Source organism: Prionailurus viverrinus, chromosome X (genome assembly GCF_022837055.1).
Source record: "Prionailurus viverrinus isolate Anna chromosome X, UM_Priviv_1.0, whole genome shotgun sequence".
NCBI classification, from domain to species: domain Eukaryota; kingdom Metazoa; phylum Chordata; class Mammalia; order Carnivora; family Felidae; genus Prionailurus; species Prionailurus viverrinus.
Genome location: NC_062579.1, coordinates 104,924,479 through 104,931,708, shown reverse-complemented (window position 1 = coordinate 104,931,708; position 7,230 = coordinate 104,924,479). Strand labels below are relative to the sequence as shown.

The following is a 7,230-nucleotide window of genomic DNA, read 5'->3' as shown; positions in this document are numbered from 1 at the left end:
ATCAACCCCTTATCAGATATATGCTTCACAAACATTTTCTCTCATTCCATAGGTTGCCTTTTAACTCTGTTGATTCCTTTGCTGTGCGGAAGCTTTTTAGTTTGATATAGTCCCACTTCTCTATTTTGGCTTTTGTGGTCTGTGCTTTTAGTGTAATAGTATGAAAGCATGGCCAAGACCAATGTCAGGAAGCTTTCCCTCCTATGTTTTCTTCTAGGAGTTTTATTTTAAGCCTTCCATTTGTCTTGAGTCCATTTTGAGTTGACTGTTGTACAAGATGTAGGGTCGGATTTAATTCTTTTGCATGTGGATACCCAGTTTTGCCAGTTCCATTTGTTGAAGAGATTATTACTGCCCCATAGCAAATTCGTGGCACCCTTGTCAAAAATCAATTGACCATATATACATGGACTTATTTCCAGGCTCTCTATTCTGTTCCACTGGTCTATAGGTCTACTTTTATGCCAGTACCATACTGTTTTGACCAGCTTTGTAATATATTTTGAAATAAGGAAGAATTATGCCTCCAGTTCTGTCCTTTTCTCCTCAAGATTGACTTGGCTATTCATTGTCTTTTGTGGTTCTATATGAATTTTAGAATTGGTTTTTTTTCTATTTCTGTTTTTAAAAAGTCAGTGGGACTTTGATAGGATTGCGCTGAACCTATGGATTGCTTTGGGAAATATGGACATTTAAACAATGTTAAGTCTTCTGATCCATGAACATGGGGTGTCTTTCCATTTGTTTGGGTTTTTAATTTCTTTCATCACTGTTTTGTAGAAAATGGGCTAAGAACTTGAACAGACATTTCTCCAAAGAAGACATACAAATAGAACAACAGATATATGGGGAAAAAATGCTCAAAATTATTAATCATCAAGGAAATGTAAATCAAAACCACAATGAGGTATCACCTCACACCTGTCAGAATGGCTACTATTTTTTAAAAAAAGACAACAAGGGTTGGCAAAGATGTGGAGAAATTGGAACCCTTGTATACTGTTGGTGGGAATGCAAAATAGTACAGTCGTTATGGAAAATAGTATGGAGGTCTCTCAAAAAATTAAAAATAGAACTATCAGATGATCCAGTAATCCCACTTCTGAGTATTTATCCACAGTTGCTGAAATCAGGGTCTCAAGGAGCTATTTGCACTCCCATGTTCGTTGAAGTACAATTCACAACAAACAGCCAAGACATGGAAACAACCTAAATGTTCCTTGATAGATGAATAAAGAAAATGTGGTATATACATGCAATGGAATATTATCCAGCATTAAGAAAAGAAGGGCGCTCACTTCGGCAGCACATATACTAAAACTGGACCTATATACAGAGAAGATGAGCATGGTCCCTGCACAAGGATGACACACAATTTGCGAACTCTTCCCAAGAGTTTCTCAAGAAATGCCACGAAAAAAAAAAATCTGCAAAATGGGACAACATGGATGAACCTTGAGGACATTATGCTAAATCAAGTAAGGTAGTCACAAAAAGTCGAATGCCATACTATTCCACTTACATGAGGTACCTAAAATAGTCAAATTCATAGAATCAGAGTGGAAGGGTGGTTGCCTGGGGCTGGGGGGAGGGGGAAACAGGGAGTTGCTAAGCGATGGGCATCAAGTTTCAGTTAAGCAAGATGAGTAAGTTCTAGAGATCCACTGTACAATGCTGTACTTATAGTCAACAATAATGTAACATCCACTTCACAATTTTTAAGAGGGTAGGTCTCATATTCAGCATTTTGCTAAAATAAAATTTAATTTAATTTTTTTTAATGTTTTTATTTATTTTTGAGACAGAGAAAGACAGAGCATGAGCAGGGGAGGGGCAGAGAGAGAGGGAGACACAGAATCTGAAGCAGGTTCCAGGCTCCGAGCTGTCAGCACAGAGCCCAAGGCGGGGCTCGAACTCACACACCGCGAGGTCATGACCTGAGCCGAAGTCGGACGCCCAACCGACTGAGCCACCCAGGCGCCCCAATAAAATTTAACTTAATTTTTAAAGTAAGCCCCAGTAAATTTTAAATGATTGATATGACAAAATATTTTCTCTGACCACAACAAAATGAAGCTGTCAGTAACAGAAGGAAAACTGGAAAATTAACAAATACATGGAAATTAAATAACACCCTCTTAAAAACACTGATTCAGAGAAGAAAGCAGAAAGGAAATGAGATGTATGAAATTAAAATCACAACATGACAAAACTTATGAGATGTAGCAAAGAAATTCAGAGCTGTAAATACATTAAATAAGAAGAAATATCTCAAATCAGTAACTTTACACTTTAAGAAACAACAAAAAAAAAGAAGATCTAACTAAATACAAAGCTAGTAGAATGAAATAAATAATAAATATTGGAAGGGCGCGTGGGTGGCTCAGTTGGTTGGGCGCCCAACTTCGGCCCAGGTCATGATCCTGCGCTTTGTAGGTTCAAGCCCCACATTGGGCTCTGTGCTGACCACCTGGAGCCTGCTTCAGATTCTGTGTCTCCCCCTCTCTCTGCCCCTCCCCTAGTCTGTCTGTCTCCCAAAAATAAACGTTAAAAAAATTTTTTTTAAATAATACATATTGGAGTGAAGATAAAAAGAGAATAGAAAAATATTACAGTGAATCAACAAAACAAAAAGGTAACTCTTTGAAAAGACCAACAAAGTTGACAAACATTTACCTAGAGTAACAAAGAAAAAAAAGGAGGAAAGATTCCAATCAGAAATGAAAGTGGCAACCTTACATAAATATACAGGATTATAAGAAAATACTATGAGTAACTGCACACCAACAAATTAGGCAACTGAGATGAAATGGACAACACTGTACCGGAAGTTCTGGCCAGAGCGATGAGACAAATGAACAAACCAAAAAGTCCTCATATTGGAATGGGAAAAGTAAAACTATATTCACAGGTTCCATGATCTTAATGTAGAAAACCCTAAAGAATTCACACACAAACTACGAGAGCTAATAAACAAATTCATCAAAGTTGCAGGATAAAATATCAACATGCAACAATCAGTTGTATTCTTATGTAGGAGTAATGAACAATGTGAAGAGGAAGTTAATAAAATATATTTACAGTAATAGCAAAAGGAATGAAATACATTGGGCCAAATTAAGCCAAGGAGGCACAAAAGTTGAAACAAATACTACAAAACATTACTGAAAGAAATGTTAAAACACCTAGTGGGAGAACCTGGGTGGCTCAGTTGGTTAAGCGTCCAACTCTTTTTTTTTTTTTTAAGTTTTATTTATTTTTGAGAGAGAGAGAGAGCATGAGCAGGGGAGGGGCAGAGAGAGAGGGGGACAGAGGATCCAAAGTGGGTTCCACACTGACAGCAGCAAGCTCGATGTGGGGCTCAAACTCATGAACCTGAGCTGAAGTCAGACGCTCTACTGACTGAGCCACCCAGGTGCCCCATTGTCTAACTCTTGACTTCAGCTCAGGTCACGATCAAGCCCTATGTTGGGTTCTGTGAAGACATCCTACGTTTATGGACTGAAAGACTTATTGCTAAAGTGGCAATACTACACAAAACAATCTATAAAATTCAGTACAATCTCTATCAAATGTCCAACAGCCTTTTATACAGAAACAGAAAAACCAACCCTAAAATTGATATAAAATTGCAAGACATCCCGAATACCCAGAACAACCTTGAAAGAGAGGGAAAATGCTGGTAGATTTCTACTTTCTGATTTCAAAATTTATTAGAATCAAAACAGTGTGGTACTGGCATAAGGCTATATACAGACAAATGGAATAGAATTGTGAGTCTAGAAATAAGCCCATACGTCTACAGTCAACTGATTTTTGACAAAGGTGCAAGAGCATTCAGTGAGGAAAAATTGGCTCTTCAAAAAAATAATGCTGAGACAATTGGATATCCACATGAAAAAGTATGAAGTTGAACCCCTACCTTACAGTATACACAAAAATTAACTCAAAATGGACTAAAGACCTAAGTGCCCAAAGAGCTAAATGATCGAGGAGTTAAACTTTAAAATTCTGAGGAAAACACAGGTCAAATCTTCATGACCTTGAGTATGGCAGTAGTTTTTAAAAGATGACACCAAAAGTATAAGCAACAAAAGGAAAAATAAATAACTTGGACTTCAGTAAAAGTAAAAACTTTTGTGCATCCAGAAAGAGATGCATTTCTCCAGAATGGGAGAAAATATTTGCAAACCATATAAATGATAAGGGCCAATTATCCAGAATATACAAAGAACTATTTCTATTCAACTATAAAAAGACAAACCACCCAATTAACAAATGGGCAAAGGGCTCAAACAGACATTTCTTCAAAGAATATATACATATGGCCAACAAGCACATGAAAAGATACTCAACATTATTAGTCATTGGGGAAATGCAAGTAAAAGCCACAAAACCTCACACCCACTAGGATAGCTATAATTTAAAACAAATGGAAATTAACAAGTCTTGGTGAGGCTGTGGAGAAATTGGAACGCTTGTACATTCTGGTAGGAACGTAAAATGGGGCAATTGTGGAAAACCATTTGGAGGTTCCTCAAAAAGTCAAAAAATACAATTACCAAATGACCCAGGTGTATACTCTACCCCAAGGTGTATACCTGAAAGAATTGGTATTTTCAATTATTTTGAAAACAGCCATCCAAACAAATACTCGTTCATGAATTTTCATAGAGCACTATTCACAAAGCCAAAAGATGAAAATAACCTAAATGTCCTTCAATGGAAGAATGAATAAACAAAATATGGTATATCTATTCAATGGAACATAATTCAGCCTAAAAAGGAATCAACTGATACATGCTACAACGTGGGTGGACCTCACAAACAAGTGTACAATTAAGTAGCATTTAGTACCTTCACTATGTTGTGCATTCATCACATCTGCTTTGAAAACATTCTCACTACCCCAAAGGAGACGCCCATCCTCCCCAGCCTCTGGCAATCACTAATCTGTTTTCTGTCTCTATGGATTTACCTATACTGAATATTTCACATAAATGGAACCATATAGATATGAGCTTCAGTGCCTGGTCAGCATATTGTTTCTTGACGTTTGTCCACGTCATAGCATGTATCAATATTTCATTCCCTTTTCTGGCCAAAGAATTATCCACTGAATGGATATACCACCTCTTGGGTATGAAGTCAATTCCAGATGAATTTTATATCTAAATATATAAGGTAAAATAATATGACTTGTAAATGAAAACATAGGAAAATATCTGCATGACCTTGCCATAGGTGATTTTTTTCCTAACCAAGACTCCAACGGCACTAATGATAAAGGAAAATACTGATGAACTGGAAGACATTACAACTGGCAACGCTTCTTCAACGGACATCATTAAGTGAGTGAAACAGCAAGCCACAGAGTGGGAGAAGACATCTGCAGCACATGTATCCAACAAAGGATTCAAATTCAGAATCAAACACATCAGTAGCAAAAAAAGAACCCAACAGAAATACGGGCAAGAGACTTAACAGGCACTTTGCAAAAAAAAAAAAAAAAAGTATATTCAAATATTCACTGACCATGTATTCTACATAGGAAAAGGTGCTCACCTTAAGTGATCATCAAGGAAATGCATATTAAAACCATAATCCTACTACTCACCAGGATGGCTGAAATGAAAGAGCCAGCCAATTTCAAAAAAAGTTGAGAAGAGTAAGGGGCAAGTGAACCCCTCATACACTGCCAGTGGGAATGCAGATTGTACATTTTGAAAAACATTTTGGCAGTATCTAAAGAAGGTGAACATATGTAAACCCTATGACCCAACCATCCCACTCCTAAAGTGCTGGTAATGATCTTTTTCTTGATCTGGGTGGCGGTTACAAAGCCATGCACTTAGTGAGAATTCACTGAGCTATACACTTAATAGTTGAGCATTTTTCTGTTTGTGCATCATGCTTCAATAAATTTCTTTTAGAATACATACAAAGAGGTGGGAAATGTCCTATAACCATGAGGCTCTAAGTGTTAATGTGTTTCTTTTGATTATTATTATTAAACACTATTGATTAAACATAAATATATTATAAATTTGGGCGCTTATAAACAAAACATGCTTATTGAATATCCCACTCCTAATGGTACAAATGAATTTCTTGAAATTAGTTCATATCATGAATGAATATTAGTTATCTCCCGAATGAGGTCTGGCTCATCACCAATTATATCTCTATTTCCAATTTTCCAGAGATGATATGTCAATGAGCACAGGCAGAATTTTGTTATAGCAGGGTCGCTCAAAACTTTTAAATTTCCTTTAGAGTTATATGGCTTAAATCAAATACTGAACTATCACCAATTTTTTCCCAATGATCTATCAGCTGATCAAGTAATTAATAAATCCTTCTTCTGGGACGCCTGGGTGGATCAGTCAGTTAAGCATCCAACTTCAGCTCAGGTCATGATCTTGCGGTTTGTGAGTTTGAGCCCCGTGTCGGGCTCTGTGCTGACAGCTCAGAGCTTGGACCTGCTTTGGATTGTGTGTCTGTCTCTCTTGCTCTGCCCCTCCCCTACTTGCATTCTCTCTCCCTTGCTCAAAAATAAATAAACATTACAAAAAAATTTTAATTAAAAAAAATAAATCCTTCAATTCTAAAAGAAAAAAACCCAGGAAACTATTGGATATGCAGGATTCCCTACCTAGTCATTCGTCATTCAGTTCCCCAGGCAGGATGGTTTAAAGCCTCTTTGGCTCCTCGGATGCCTTAAACCCTGGGGCAACACACCATGGCAAGATCAGAGCAGGTAGGAGTGGAGGCTGGGTGGTGATGAAGGCGAGGTGGGGAGGGAGAACCTCCCTCAGAGTTTTTCTCAGGATCAGTTTTAGGAAGAACGTATGGAACCAAGGACTTGGAAATAGTTGCCCTTAAAGCCATTCATGTCCAATCTCCCTTGGACAGTCTTTACGCAGCCCTGCCAGGCATGAGCGAACCTTGGTCCCAAAGGACCCCTCAGAAGCGGCTCCTCAAGACTGCATCTCTAGGAGGCCTCTCTGGGTCTCGGGCACTCAGCCTGCCACTGATCTGCAGGCCTCAGTGAGGGTGCAGGGTCTCCCTTACGACACTAACTGTCCAGTTCACCTCTGAAGTGCTGGGTGGTTTTTGCTCCCACCCATGTCCTGCATGAGGAAGGAGTTAGAGCACTCAGAGAAAGGCGAATCTCCCTAGGGAGAACCAGGCCACTGTGCTTCCCTGTTAATCCTTTCGGGTTGCTCC

At 38.3% G+C, this 7,230-nt stretch overlaps 1 non-coding gene across 1 annotated transcript; it reads left to right on the top strand.

The window, feature by feature from the left end:
* The first annotated feature begins 1,290 nt into the window (after nucleotides 1–1,290).
* LOC125157984 (U6 spliceosomal RNA) lies at nucleotides 1,291–1,399 on the top strand. Its single transcript, XR_007149122.1, has one exon. It is a non-coding gene; the product is annotated as a U6 spliceosomal RNA (small nuclear RNA).
* Nucleotides 1,400–7,230: the final 5,831 nt, after the last annotated feature.